Source organism: Anser anser (assembly GCF_964211835.1).
Source record: "Anser anser genome assembly, contig: HAP1_SCAFFOLD_111, whole genome shotgun sequence".
Classification (NCBI taxonomy): Eukaryota; Metazoa; Chordata; class Aves; order Anseriformes; family Anatidae; genus Anser; species Anser anser.
In genome coordinates, this window is record NW_028154049.1 from 108,508 (window position 1) to 124,986 (window position 16,479).

The window sequence follows — 16,479 nt, forward strand, 5'->3', positions numbered from 1 at the left end:
ATTTATCTATCTAGAAAACAGCATTACTCTACACTGGGGAGAACTCAGTGAAACTGGCTGGTGGTTAGCAGTAAAGAAACACACATGAACTGGTTCTTCACATACAATTCAATTAAACAATGGTGTTCAGTACTACAGAATGTCATGGATGCTAAAACCTTACCTGCGTTCAAAGCGTAACTGCTTCAATTAACAGAAAGAAAATCTGAAGGCACCCAAAGATACCATCCATTACTCCAGACATCCTTGGACTGCCCACCATTGGAGGCTGGGATGGCATTCTGGAGGAAAGTGATTATATATGTCCTGCTCATGTATGTGGCTTTTGGCCACTCTTGGAGATAGAAGAGTATAAAAGGACCTCCTTATTTTTTAGTCCTGACACTACAATTCGTATGTTTTTGCCTGAGCATTTCAGCAGGATGACTTACCTAGTCTAATAATACTGCTGTAAGCAGGGAAATACTTTTATCTCAGCCTGCTGATGAACTAGTAAAAACTGGGAATGGAACTATTAAATAACCCGCTGTTTTAGTGCCTAAGTTTTACTAGATTAACTTATGTTCCTGGCTTCTGTAGTGGAGTTCAGACTTCTTATGTCTCCTTTCTTTGGAGTATGTAGGGAAAAGAAACCTGAATTTCTACAGCAGCCTATGCAATTGAAGTTGGAGTTGCTGTGATCCCCTGATTTCCTCATCATATGGTCCTCCATCCCTCCTTCAATCCATGACTGATGACCACCTGGCCCTACAAAAAGATTATTAACCTTCCTAAAACCTTTATGTTTTGTAAAGCTGGCTTTCTGACATCTTACTCCTAGATCAGCTCATTAGCAGGATCAGACAAACACAACTAACTGCTTATGCAAAATACAGCATAGGAATGTGCATGTAAAGGCAGCAAAAAATGCTGAATCACAGCAGCTAAAATTTATGTTAACATAAATGTGGTAAAATCAAACCCTTGCAAACTTCCTGATGGAATCCAGGATGGCTGATGCACAGGAAAGGGAACAAGCTACAGAAAAGCAGAAAGCAAAGAGAAAAGCAACAGACACATGCCTCAAATTGTGCAGATTTCTGGGATTACAAAACAATAGAGATATCAGAGAAATGAATATTCAGGCAAGACTGACAAGACCTGATTTGTATTGATATAAAGTGCTTTCATATGGTGCTTGACTATCTTATAGGCCTTTCAGTCACTCCTCCTCTATCTATTTCTCACACTTAAGAAAAAGAAAGCCTTCAAATGTTACAGAAAAATTGCTGGTATTTACAGGTGAAACCATCTATATTTTAGTAAGTGACAAACAAATATGTATGTGAATGCAATTTAAAGAGAGAAAAATATTAATTCTTACCTCTGGAATCCCATCCATCCTTGTCAGTAGAGTAATTATGATCTCTCTTTCACCAGGCTTAAACTCCAGAATTCCTGTGCTTCCATAAAACTCATTATTATCTCTTGGTTCTACAGTGTAGCGCAGAAACTGTCTGATGAGGCTTCCTCTAGTGCGAACAATCTGCAGCTCAACAGACTCCCCTTCCTGCAAAAAAATAAAATTAATCTTTTTCTAGCACTCTGTTAGAACTAAGTCGTCTGTAATGTTTAAGTGACGTTACTCGGATAGCTACCTTGATGCTGTAGGGACCTCTGGAAGAGGAAGAAAATTCGAACACTCCTCCAGGATCATCGTTTTCCAAAATTGTAATTTCACAAGTAGTAAACCCGTATTTCAGTATCTGATTTTCCACACTGACCCTGAGAAAGGAAGGTAAGAGGTTTTTTTCAAGTTGCAACTCTGTTTAGCAAATCCATACAGAGGAGATCAGGATATTGACAAATTTTATGAATAAATTATGAAAGCCAACAGTTACCTACAAGGATTAAAACAAGTTAAGAATGATACAACATCAGAATGTTTTATCCATTCGTAAAAAATAAATAAATAAATAAATAAAATAAATAATTGCCTCTGAAGTAACTTTTTGTTTGTTTGTTTCTGATTAGCTTTTTATAGCTAGTAACTCTGTTGTTTGTTTGTCTGTTTTTGATAACACATGCACACAACACACAGGAAAAGAAACAGAATAGTGCCAGGAAAAAAAAAAAAAAAAAGTTAGTTAAATTCAGAACTACTTTGTACTTGGATCAAGGTATAAAGGAAATTCCAAAATCACCTATGCTGAGATTACACTGAAAAGCATAAATTTCCATTATTGCTTTGTTTGTCAAAGTTTACTACTGACATAAAGAGGCAGAAATTTGACCCTCGATACCATGGATTTCATCCTCAGCTCTGTGTTAGCCTGCCTTCTGTAGATGTGGAGACTACCTGTAGGATCCCTGTCTGACTCTACAAAATGTTGGACCTGCTCTCAGTAGCTCAGACTCATTCCCCTTTCTCATTACTCCTTTAAAGCACATGCTGAATGGTGCAAGAATGAAGTACGTTGACCAAATACGCATACTTCAGATTCCTCTCAGTAAAGGATTTCTCTCTCTGGGCTTCTCCTACACCATCTTGATCGTACTCTGTGACAGGAATGGGCAGTATCTGATAACAGTAATGAACCTTGCATATTACTTGCTTGCCTTTCCTCAGAAGCAGTAATTTTCATCATTTTAAATTTCTTATATTAAAAATTCCAGAGAAGCACTATTGCAGGATGCATCAAGAATACACCTTCAGATTGATGGTCTGCATATGATTTATTACATGTAGTTTTAGGTACTTAGATTCCTTTGCATCTTTCACGTTTCCTGTCAGTATTGTATTTTTCAATGAAATCGTGGTCCTGCATACTGTACATATTTTTGTGCTTTCACTGTGCTACAACCTAGACTTTATCAAACACTATTTCATGAAGAAATGTGATCTATTATATCCAGTTTTTGAAATCAGGCCCAGAACTGTGTCCAGAAGCACGTTTTAAGTAACTGGAACCTACACACACAAAAACAACTTAGCATTGTTGTAGCACAGTCTACAGGACAGGGTACAGGATGCAAAATAGGTAATACCTATTTAATAGAGTAACGTGCTCATGTTTGTTACATGTTTAAAAAAAAAAAAAGTCGGTAGAAAAAATAACCTGTGTTATATAAATTATATGCATGTTAGTCTAAATCAAGATAACTTTCCTTGTCTTTGACTAGAGAAAATTACTCTGTAACTCTAATCAGTTCAGCCATTTAGTTGGGGCAAACTGTATTTGTAGCAGTTTAAAACAATTAATTCATTATTCCATGAAACACTCAAATATCAAACACTGAGCCATGCATTCATAACTTTCATCATTCACAGATCCTACATAAAGAAATGCCTTCAAGCAAGAACCCCATGCCATCAAACGAAACACCAAAGGGGAAGCATGCGTTGTCTGAAGAGATGCAGAGACGTGATTCTTGGGGGGGAAAGAAATGATAAAGACAGTTTCTGTCCAAACCAACCACTTCTAAAACAAAGCATTGATTCACTGAGGACAGAAAACAGTTCACCGCACTTACCCAAAGAACACGACAAACCTTTCTGTCTCTACCCTGTCAACACAGAGGAAAAAAAAAAAAAAAAAAGAGGATGTAGAAAGTAATGAAAGTGCCACTTACTAAAATTTCAATACTACCCATCTTATAAAAGAACAAAAAACTAACAAAAGGGACAAAAAAAAAAAAAAGAAAAAGAAAAAAAAGAAGGCTTTCTTTTTACTTTCCAAAAGTTTATAATGTTCTTTTTATGGGAACCCTGCTTGCTTGGCATTTTCCTGTTGACAAAGGCCAGCAAGTGGGCAGTTCCCACTTAGGAGGAGTGACCCCATGACCAATTCAGCATGTCAAGAGCCACTCAAGGTGTTCCCTACCAAGCCCTCCTCAAAGAGCTTGATTACTGACTGCGTGATCACAACTGCAGCAGCCATCCACGATTATAACCCTTTATTAGGGAAATACATCTACGTGCCTCTGTGATATGGTGTTTCATCAGTCTGACAAAGTAATGATAAAAACAGATAAGCACAGAAAGAGTACTGATGGGTACACAAGGAAAAGTAATTAGGCACAAAATCACAGCAAACCTCATTTACAACAATTTTTTAGTTAATCAGATTACCAAAGTAGTATATATACATGTATAACATAAATACAAATATAAGAAAGAGAAGCAGAAGGAGAAAAAGGGGAAAAAGAGGGGACAAGGAAATAAAGGGACAAAAAAAAGAAAAGAAAAAGGGGAAAGGAAAAGGTATTTGCTAATCAAAAGGTTAAAAAATTAAATCAAGTTTCAACCAAGCATTTATAACAAAACTGCCACATGAAGTCAGTCAAAAGGGCAGCATTATTCTGCAATAGTAATCATGTATTTTGGCTTTCTTAATCAAAAATACATTAAATACAAAAACTGTATCGTCTATCAAAGCACCAAAAACAGATTAAAACAGTGTTTGTAAGGTGATAATTGGGCTCCACTAATCTCAAAAATAATTTAAATTTGGAATTCAATACAGACAAGAGTTCACTCTAAATTCTGAGAAGTAAATACATTCACAGACGTTCTTTCGAATAGGAAGTCTGAATTAATTGAAATTTGTTATTGATATTCACTGAAGCTAGGTATATATTGAGACATTCTCCCTTCCCTCAGAAACATGCAAAAGCATTCAAAAAACAGCAAAATATTAACACAATGAAAAGATCAAGGAGAAGATTCCAGAGTTGGTAATGCTAAAATTTAATTATATCGCTAAGCTGTTAGTAAAATAATTTACAACAGAAAATAAAAATGAATCACTATATCAAGTGAGCTTTTGATATGTATTAAACCTAGACAGCTTTCAGGTCAGGAAGCAACCAGTAAAATTCAGTCCATCAACTGGTAAAAAAGAACATTGTTCAGGTGGTTTCTCCATACAAACCCCATCTTGAACACCTGGATCCTTTTATTTATTTACTTATTTGTTTGTTTGTTTGTTTATTTATTTATTATCTGGTCATTTTTTTTCTCTGGCTGATATCATGAGTGGTCAGACCGCTATCACTGCCCTGGCACAGTAATGTTAGTTACTTCTCCAAAAAGTCATAAAACATCCTATGCAGAAACTTAATAGAAGCAGCTAGGTTTAGGTTTCCAGCTCCAAGATGCTGTTAAGCAAACAATGAATGAACGAAGCTGTGGCTGCCCCATCCCTGGAGGTATTCAAGACCAGGTTGGATGAGGCTGTGGCCAACCTGATCTAGTAGGTGCCATCCCTGCCCATGGCAGAGGGGTTGGAAGTGGATGATCTTTAAGGTCCCTTCCAACCTGAGCCATTCTGTGATTCGAAGAATGGTGCACTCAGTAGTATTCTTTATATCTATACTCTAAGGCATATACATGTAACTTTTCATAACATAGAATGCATATCCCTAACAAGAAATTTTTAAAAAATAGTATTGAAAAAAAAAAGAAGAATTAAGAGAACAAAGATAAATTAGGAAAGTACATTTTAAATTTAAATCCAAAATGTTTGTTGTAAAGTATTCTCACAGGTTTACTTTTTTCTAGGAATAATAAAAAAAAAAAAATCCCAATTCTATTGTTTTGAACAATTACATTGTAATGCAATTATCATACTCACATCCTGCAAACTTTTATCCTTTTAATCCAAATGCTTGCTTTTCGGTTCAGTGTACTCTTCATGTGCTAAACCTAAGTCCATACAGGGCTAAACCAGGCAAGGTGAAGCGTTCAGCAAATAGCTGCATAATACTTCCAGCAGCCAGCTCAGATCGACCCGGAGGAGCTACGGGGCTGGACACAGGGTCCGTGCCACCAGAGAGCTGCCAGGACACCAGCCCCATCCCCTGCCACGTGCACTTCCAACCTCGAAGAACAGAGGGGCGTTCATATACCACCCTTACACCACGGAGGAGATGCTCCCAGACTGCCTGACACTACACGGGTCCAGTTCAGTCCCGTTTCACTCCTCGTGGTATGTGAAACCAGCTCTTTAGGTGTTCCTCTGACAGCAGTATGGAAACAGGACAAAGAGGGCTATTCAGAAGCAGCAATAAAAGTTAAAACAGCTGCTTTGACATGGTGGCTTAACCGTGGCCAGCAGCTCCTCCAGCTAGTGAAAAGAACTCTTGACCAGGAATAAGGTGATACCAATCACTGGGAAAGCCACTTCCCTGTTTTTATCCTCAGCTTATTTTTTCCTGTAAAATGGCTATGTATGGACATGAAGTTTCATATCGTCACAGACAGTAAACCCTGGCAATGCTTATGATGCTGCCAAAAGAAATACAACCTCAAAGTGTGTAAAGCATTTCTTATACAACAAGACTAATGTGAAATGACTGATCATTAGGGAAATTCTTTCAGTAAAAAAAATCATAATTATTATGTAGCAAGAACTACAGATGAATTAGGACAACTGACAGGAGCTTCAAAATGTTTCTTACACTTTTTTAAACATGCAGTACAAGAAAATAGGAGAAATTAGAGTTTTGACTAAGTTTAAGGTACCATGAGAATTTCAATGTTAAGAACTAACTAGAACCACAAAATAATTAAATAAATAAATGAAAAATAGCTTTGAAGTTAATAACTTTTGACAAAATCTGGAATTTCTGCAGAACCTGAGTGTTCTGAAAGACACATGAGAAACTTAATTTCCACTGTGAATCTACATGGCTGTCATTATTAAACCACACTTCTCTAAAAGACTTTCTTTTCTATCAGGGTATCTCAAAAAGGGGGAAGTGAAATTGCTTGTGGAACATTACTCAATTTGCTTGCATTCAGTGTTCACCCCCTCTTCAATTTTTTCAGGATTATCTACTGATTTAATTAGAGGCAGGCTCTAGCTCTAAAGAACTGCATTAAAGTAGGATTTGCCACATTAGACTTTCCATAGTGCCTCTCATCAGAGGAAACACCTTCTCTCCAGGTTTAATCCATCATTTATTTGATTTTTGAGGCTATTTTAATTTTTCTGAGTCATAGCAGGAGAGATATGTTGTTATTTTGAGAAGTAATGAAAACAAGCAGTAGGTGTCCAGCGCACTCATTTCAACATTCTACTATTTTCAAATGACTTTTTCCCCGTTAAAACGCAGTCTGATCAAACCCTTGAGGCATCCCTGGAGGTTTTCAAGGCCAGGTTGGACTAGGCTGTGGGCCGACCTGATCTAATGGGTGGCATCCCTGCCCATGGCACTGGGGTTGGAAACTGATGATCTTTAAGGTCCCTTCCAACCCAAGCTATTCTGTGATTCTATGAAAATTTACATAAGTAAGATAGATATGGTTTTGAAACAGACACTAACCAAAGGGAATTACCAAGTAAGGAGAAAATCCTAGCTCCATTAAGCAGTATGGCAGTGAGTAACCCACAACACATAAACCCTTAAGCCCTGTCCATCAACACTACACAGTGATTTAAATGGCCCTCCTATGCTTTTCTAACTTTTTGACATGTAGCAACCTCTAAAACCCAAAAATGTTTAAAAACTGCCAGATATTTCACAGTGAAATAGTCAAGTCTGTATTTTACATTTGTAATTTTCAAAAAATTACTTCATAACTCATAGGTCTAATCATTTTCCACATAAACTGATGACAGAATGTCAGCCTATGGAAATCTGTATCCCATCACAGAAATCACTAGAACAATAAAAATCTTCAAATAACGTTGCTTCAGTTTATTATATATAGTAAATGAGATTTATGTCGTAACATATGCATATGGATCTGTTCTGGCATCCTAACTTCCATGAGTTAAGACTCAAAAAATGCTGGAGCATAAGGACTGCCTAAACAGTTGTCTGTTTGTTGATTATCACTTCCACAAAATAAAAGTGATTTATCCCCAGATCCCAAAGTCTCCAAGTTCTCAGTCTCACCACCACTCACTCATGAGCACAAACACAGGCCACGTCCCCAGCCCACATACCCTGCAGGTTCTGGCCCTCTGGTTGTGCCAGGTGCCAAACTGATAGCTGTCTGCACCTTAACTGGGGGGCTGATAACTGCCAGTGAGAGATTACGTTGTGTAGAAGGAAAAAACAGCAATCAGATTTAAAAAAAACTGATTTCTGTTTGTGCTTACCAGGTAAAATGAACAGCCCTAGTATGCATATATGCTCTCACAAAGCACACACACAATTTCCATGGCCTGTTCCACCTACATTCATCAAGAAGACCAAGGTCTTTCCTTTCTCACATAGATTTCACTACAGACATCTGGTTTTATTTATGCTTGGTCTCAATTCAGGCCTATTCAGATAGGGCAGGCATTCAACCTGAATCTGCTCCTAAAAAAAGAAAATATAAAGAAGCTTCAGCAGATACAAGACTCTCTTGCTCCTTCATTACTCATCATTACTCATCTGTGTTCTTTGGAATCATATTTTTCATGTTATACATTTTCCTCCAGTTTGTGGACAAAATTCAGAGCTAGTTTTAATATCTGTGGTCTAAGTATAGAGAGCATAAAGCAAGAAAGGATAACATTGTTTTTAATGGCTTGGAAAAAATATAGTTATGGATGCACTTAAAGCTTATTTAAAATTGAACTGCCTTGACAATACCACTAAGCCGTAAATAATACATCCTTGTTAGAACTAATTATTTTGATTATTTTACCCGTGCTATTAATAATTGCAATACATTGAATGCTTATGAACATATGTCTATGTCTGTAGTTTCATTAAAGTTCTTACATGCTTTCTTTTCTCGCTGACTTATGCTACAATTTACGGAACAGTACAAGCACATCTACAGCACAGTGCGTCTTTGTTTTCATGCTCATTCACTACTGCTGTGAGGTGCTGGCTGCCAGCCTCGGAAACTGAAATCTTCTATTTGTCCACAAAATACCAACCAGGCTGAAAGCAATAGCACGGGCGTACACGTAACCCTGCCAGTATCCTTCAACCCTAATTTGAAGAGTCATGTCTAGTACTGAAAGGATGATCTCTGCAGTCATTTCATTCTTGGCTTCTGCTAATTAGTTGAAGTGAGGGATGCTACCAAGGTCTAGAGAAAAGTTCAGATTCTATCTCCTCCTTGCTTACTTCTTTTTCCAGGACAGACCACCTGTTCCTCGGTTCACTCTCTGACCCTGCCAAGTGTGGGAAAGCTGCTTACTGTTGGCACACTTTTCACCATCCACTTCATGATCAACAGAGCCTACGGCTTGCACCATACACAGCAAAAGCAGAACACTGGTTGTATTTGTTCAGCTGCCAGTTCAATCCCTGTTGCAGCCACCATTTTCAAGGTATAGCCTACAGTTGTAACTCAGGATAAATGGCAGAAAACTGTACTTTCACACACGTGAATCAAAAAAGTTACCCTTTCATGCTGCTTACTTCTATCTACTTACTTGTTTACCTCAATACCACTCTGCATTCTTGGCCACCTTACACTCAAAACTTGAGCCATCATTTCTAATCCTAGTTTCCCCCTTTGTGCCAGAGACTCTAAAAAAATTCCTTGAGACAAACCAGTTTCTCCCACAGAAAGAAAGCGGAGAACTGCTTGCAATAGTCTCTGTTTTTATTCTGAAAAGGATTGCCTTTTTAATGTAATGAGTAGCCAAGGTAGAATAAAATAACTAGTTCTGAACTACATGCATTAACCAGCCACCTTTTAATCAAGCAAGCCAATCCCGCAAAGGAATAACATCTTCCCTGTGTGCCATAAAGATGTTCGAAAACCATGTTTTCTGAAATGGGATCTTCTAGTGATCAACAACAGCGTGAGGAGCTTCTTGCCTATTGTTTGCTAATGTGGAATCACTGTGGATATCTGTTGTGGATATCTAAGAGCTAGCCTACGCTTCCTGTACAGAATAAAAATACTTCTTCTGCATAAGGTAAGGACTATGTAAGTAGTAGATGTTCAGTGTGGAAGCTGGTGCTGGCAGACCACTGTAGTATGTTTTCAGTAAAAGTGGAAAATGTACCTTAGACAAATAGGAGGTAATACAAGAGCACGTGTGGTGGTATTTCTGTATTTACTTATGTAACTGAGCTGTGGGAAGCAGGACAGACGATATAGCCAAGACACTCTTGTTAGTAACTCAAAGAGGGAAAAGACTCCTGATTATAAACTAATTTAAGTTTTCTGAACAGTGTTCACATGCAGATAATAGTATCACCTGAGGGCCCTTACAGCCTGTTATCCTAAAATCCTCCACTAGATGAGAAGGGAGACCAGAACACTGTGCTTCAGAAACCCCACTGCATTCTCATTAGCAGAAGACTGCAATAATAGTCACACTGGGATATTCTGGGGGCTATGAGCTGACAGAAGTATCTAATTATCAAGGAATATTGAACATGCAGATCAAACAAATAAACTGCAAGTCTAATTCTACAGTGACACCCAAGTTATAAATGTTTTTTTCTGACAGAAAAAGTTCTGCATTGCTTTTTAGTTCTCACTTTAGTTTTTCCCATTATCTTACTAAATATTATTTTTCCGAAAAAAAAAAAAGTGTTAAAACCAAGAGCTATAAAAAAGATCAAAACTGAAAGAACTTTCTAAATAGCATACAGAATTTTCATGAAAATATAAACAGTTAAGTCATTAGATAATAAATGCAAAATGGTTTCTTACATTGATCTCCAGTCAAAGAACCCATACACAGTCTGAAACAAGGGCCCACTATTTCTTCAGACACATATCAACACAATGCAAGCAATACCATGTAATTAACACTGTGCTAATCTGTTATGCATAAATTGAGTACTGCAGCTGATACATATGAATAGAGAATAGGGTACAATACCTGTCCAAAGTTAATAACACAGTTTCGTTCATTTCAGGTACATCATCAGCTTTAATGGTGATGTTAATTGTGGTATCACTTTGTCCAGATAAGAAAACCACGGAGCCGTTAAAAGGACTTATATCATCCTGTGTTACCGCCTTTTGATTGGGACCAGAGGGTTTCAAACTCCAGAACACAGTTGCTTGACCATCAGTCCCATCTCGATGCAATGCAATGGAAACCTGTGAAACACATTAATTTGTTGTGACTTGCAAAAGTAGATGCAAAACCGATTACTCCCTTGCAAATTACTATTTGAATAAATAATAATAAAAACAAAAGTTTGGCCAGTTCTAATTTGAGAATGGGAAATGATCTATCTTATTCAGGATTTGTCTCAGTCCTACTTTACATGACTATGCTCGCAATTGGTGAGAGAGACTAACTGCAGTATCTTTTGCTCTGTGTGAGCATCAAGGGCTAACTGGTTTTAGATACTTACACAGAAAGCAAAGACCAATCTCAGTTCTCTGGAAATCAGTAACAGATTATTTCAGAGCATTTTTTTTTTTTTTAAAGAAGAGAATATTTAGGATAAGACAGAACTTACAGGAAGGCTTTTCCTCACATTAATTGTCAAATGCTACACTGAATACAGCAAACTCCACCTTCTCCAAATAAGTTTTCCATAGCAAAAGACAATATAAAAAGGCTTACTTACCAGCGTAGCAGGGGAATCTTCTGGTTCAGAAAGAATAATCGGTAGATTGCTAATAAAGCCTATTTCTCCATTTGCAATATCTGGAGTAATCCTCAAAGAAATATTTCGAATTTCGCCTAATCTAGGACTCACAGATGGGACTAGAGGAATTCTATTCACCAGTTCAACTCCTTCCAGCTGTAGGAAAAAGTAAAAGAAAAGTGAGAAATAAGAAGCCTCAGCACCAAGTCAGAACAGTTCTGACATTTCAGAGTAATTTTCATATAAAGGAAGTATACATCTCCAGAGCAAATTCTTCCTACTGATAGCACTGCTGTTATAAAAATTTGTAAGTAGACATGTCAAAGAAATTAAGTGGATATTGTTGAGCTGTCAGCAGAATGGTACACCTCCCAGACAAATCATGTTAGTGTATGTAATTAAACACAGATCAAGCCAGAGAGAGAGACTCTGTTCCAGATCAGCTGATACATTACTAGAGCTATTAACAACAGTCATTGATGAGCAGCATAGGCAATTGTCTAACATCATTTTTTGTGGCTTGCATTGATAAAAATCTAGGGAAATCACTGAAGTCATAATAATTTACAGCCCTTGATCAAACAGCCAAATAATAATCCACTTTTCTTTCCTCTCCACAAAATTTTAAGGAATTCTCTATCTAAGAACTACCAGAGCCACATTAAGAATTTAAATTCAGTACAGTATTTCAAAACTGTATTTTACTTGTCACTGCATTTCTGATAGATTATAGATACTAAGAGGAAATAGATTTTTTTTCATCCTTTTCTTTAAAAGGGAAGCATCACTCGCTAAGCCCAGCACCAGTAGTGACACACCAAGGAAAGCAGAACTTGCCTGTTTAATTATTTCCTTTAAATATTATTTATTCCATGTGATTCTGTCTACATGCATCATTACAATAAATGTTTCCATAACAGATTTGCATATATTTCTGTGAACATTTCACTGGGGCATAAACTCCCACTGACATTTTTTCTTGGAGTTATCAGGTGTTATCATAGAGTAAAGCTTTATTTTTTGGGGATAAAATAGTGGCCTTTCTTAAATTCATATAGTAATCATGGTTCACCATTTCAAAAGATGATTTTTAAAGTCTTACAGTTCTTGAAACCAAACTCTATAAATATGTGGGCTGTATCATATTTTGTTCCACAACTGCTTGAGTAACACCCAGAAATATGCATGAACATTTATCTGATGATAGATGGAAATGTTTTACAAATACTGTATTTAGTAACTGATTCTCAACCATTCCAACTTGTTATCAAAAGTCTGAAGAACAGATGATGGCACTGTTTGTTTCTCCTCTTTTCTGAGCTTTCTCCTAGCATAGGCCCCGATTCTGCAATTAACAGGATGAAAGTGCACCATTGTGCGGTTATTAGCTCAGTAAACTTTCTGAAATACTACACAGCCAAAACAATTTGCTCTATTTAAAGTGTATGCTGTATTTGGATCCTGTATGGTACCTTTGGAATAAAGTAATAATCAATAAAGAACAGAGATTTTACTCTTTCTGCAATGTTTCCTTTAGTACCTTTTAAAGGAAACCAGTACAAAGAGAAAAAAATATATAGTTATTTGAACAATAACAATTAGTTTATGAGCTTAATTTTCAGAGTTAATCTTCCTAGCTATACCAAAAACCGCATCTCTGATTACAGCACGTTATTTAATTGAAGGTGTCACTAAGGAATATATCTCACATTAACATTATCTCCTGTACCTTTATTCATCCTACAGTTTCATTTGCTTCTCTGCTGATTCCTGAGTCAATTCTTTATTTTGCCTAAGTACAACTCATTCTAAACATGTTCACTGAGATTATCATTTATTCACGATGCAGAAGGATTGTCACAGTGATAAATAGTGGTGTTTTCCTTCTCTATGAGTTTCTAAATTAATTATTTGAGCTGGAAAGCTCCTCTGATTTAATTTCTTCAAACAAAGATTTTATTTATAGTTCATGGAGAAAGTACAGAAAAAAAAAAAAACAGATTGGAATCTACAGTTTGAAAATCCAGGCAAAGTGCTTGGAATGACTGAACATTCTGAAATATTTATCAGATGTGTGTCTTGACTACAGTCAAAGGACAAAAAAAAAAAAAAAAAAAAAAACATTGAATACATGGAATTAGACATTTAAGAATTTTGTGGATCTCTCAAACCTCTTGCAATCATAAAACATACTAACGTGTTCTAGTATTTCAGAAGGCAATTCCTAATCTAACTGTGAATGCCATAAATAAATAAATAAATAAAATTGCATATTAGATAAACAATATAATTCTGGCAAAACTTTTTGTTCTCATTATTCCTCCTGTAAGAGAATGTAGGGAGAAGGATGTGGAGGGAGGAAATCTTTCAAAGGTCTTAGAAGTGATTACAACGTCTTTGGTAGACTATAAGGAAAATATAAAACCTGGCAAATTTGAAATTCATGGATATAACATCAACACCTTCAACGATGATAAAAGTTATCTTTTACAAATTGAGATAGAAAAAAAAAAAGGAAAGAAAAAAGTGAAGAAAACTATACAGGGAAAAAAAAAAGTAAGTTCTCCTAACAAATTTATATATAAATGCAATATAATATACATATAATATATAATGTATATTTGACCCTTTTTAATTTAGAATAGTTCAGCTGGAAGAGCAAAGATCACAGTATCACAGAATTGTAGGGGTTGGAAGGGACCTGGTCAGGCTGGAGAGTTGGGCAGGAAGAAACCAGATGAGGTTTAACAAGAGCAAGTGTAGAGTCCTGCATTTGGGAAGGAACAACCGCAAGTATCAGTACAGGCTGGGGGATGACCTGCTGGAGAAGGACCTGTATCAAGCCCAAGATACATTTACTTGCATGTCATTTCTGAAATTTTTCCTGCTTCAGTAATTTAATTTTAAGAACCTTATTTTTTTCACGTTCCAAGTCAGAGGCCAAGCAGAAACATGCTTCAAGGGGCAAGCAACAGACAACGCTGATCTCATTTTGATAAATTCCATGATTAGTACCTGAATCCTCTTTAGTTTTAAAATTTGTTTAATTACTAATGATTAGGGATAGAAAACTTTATAGCATAGTTATGAAAGATGTCTTTTTAAATAAGAAAATCTTTGCTTCAGAGCTAAGCACTTTTTTTTTTTTTACAGGAATGGTCATTTAAATTACAGTCAAGGGGAAGGATCAATTATTGAATCATATTCCTCATATTAAATAAGCTAAAAAACAAAAACAAAAAAAAAACAGCTGAGATACCTGTATGAGGAAATGAGCACCATTTTGAAGAAATGCATCTTTTCTTATTGGTATACTCAAAGTATGATGTGTTTTTCCTTCTGGAAACAGGAGGATGCTGTTTCTAGACATATTTAGAATGCCATCTTTTGCTCTCTCAGGATCCAGAGCTCCAGCTGGAATATACAGTGCAGTATAAACTAACTGCACATTTCCAACTGTTCCTTTCTCCCTTACAAAACTCAAGGATAAAAAGCGTCCTGTTGGATTACTTTCAATCTTCTGATTCTCCAAAGGATAAAACTTTATTACGCCATAAACATCATCGCTGTCCTGAATGTAAAACAAAAGCTGCAAAACAGAAAACAGCATCACTTACTCAATGCTACAATTAATATACACCACAGTTTTCACGTTTTCATGAAAGTATGTCCTGACTGTCATCATACATTTTTATCGTTAGTGAATTGGCACTCAAGAAAGAAATCAGATTGACAGCCCCAAAGTGTTGCTTGTGCACAAGCAGCACACCACTGATAGCAGCAACTTTCCTGCTATGCCTCATCTATGTCAGAATGAGCTTTGAATAACTGATTTTTGGTTCAGCAGCCAAAGTGAATAATTTGAATATATTTCAGACTGTGAAAAAATCATTTAATTCACCAAATTCATTCCAATCATATGTTCAAAAAGCAAAGTAGGGACCTGAGTCACAGAATTGTCAGTAATGCTAATTACCCCTTATTTAAAAGTTCAGAGGTTAGTCTTAATCACTAAGCCATCCTCTTGAAGCTGTTACTCTGTGTAAAACATTCCAGTACCTACAGCAAATAAGCAAGTGAAAATAAATGCTCAACCTTCTCTTAGCAAGCAACCAATCAAGATAGCAGTTATGCAATGATATTTATGATGGGAATATTCTAAGCTAAATGCTACTGCATTAAATAGGTCTGGCCTTATAAAATATGTTAAGCCAAAGACTTTGGATGTGGCTCTTTATACTGAGAATACATCAGCTTGCTTCACTTAAACTCAAGCACAACTACTTCAATTTAGCCAATCCACCAAAACTGGTGGATCCTAATCCTAATCCTACTCCCTAATTATTATCTATCACCTCCTCAAAACAAGTTCTGAAATCAAACTTACCTCAGATGGTTCGCTGACTTCTGCGCCTCCCTGTATTGTATGAGCTAAGAGCTTCAGAAGATAGGGCTCTGCTTCTTCTGGTATGTTATCATCAATAATGGTCAGTGAAAGTGTGACCAGCATCTGTCCTTGATCAAAATGTATCTCCCCGGTCTCTGGAACAAGGTCTGCAGTCACAGGTGACAGATCACTGCTATTTCGAGTTATGACCCAGGTCACAGAAACATTTCCATGTGTTCCACCATTTCTTACGATCGTGATCCCTTCAAACCTGTGGTTTTGAATGAAAATAAAAATCTGTAACATGCAATTATAATTAATATCGGTTTACTTAGCTATCTGTTCCCTGGCAGATTTATACTGACTTCAGTGGAATCGATATTAACTGCTGCTACTGACATTTGAGTCAGGACTTAAAATTTGTGAAATCATACCACAGAAGTAGACTTTTCTCAGGTTGCTTATTCATGAGATAATATACATAAAGACATGAGTAATATATCTAAAGACATTAGTTAAAATTTATTTTGTTTACAGTAAGAAAGATACTGAGAAGAGGAAAGTTGGCATGTTTATATTTTTTCTCAGGA

General features: G+C 36.5%; 1 pseudogene across 1 annotated transcript in view; it reads right to left on the reverse strand.

Annotated features, from left to right (window-relative positions):
* LOC310890891 (adhesion G-protein coupled receptor V1-like) overlaps positions 1 to 16,479 on the reverse strand; it is a 72,904-nt pseudogene that overhangs the window by 50,104 nt on the left and 6,321 nt on the right. The window contains exons 5-11 of the transcript in view: positions 15,890 to 16,160; positions 14,762 to 15,091; positions 11,482 to 11,658; positions 10,779 to 11,002; positions 3,514 to 3,546; positions 1,638 to 1,764; positions 1,364 to 1,549 (exon numbers count right to left, since the gene is read on the reverse strand). The product of the transcript in view is annotated as an adhesion G-protein coupled receptor V1-like (transcript). The remainder of the gene's footprint in view (positions 1 to 1,363; positions 1,550 to 1,637; positions 1,765 to 3,513; positions 3,547 to 10,778; positions 11,003 to 11,481; positions 11,659 to 14,761; positions 15,092 to 15,889; positions 16,161 to 16,479) is intronic.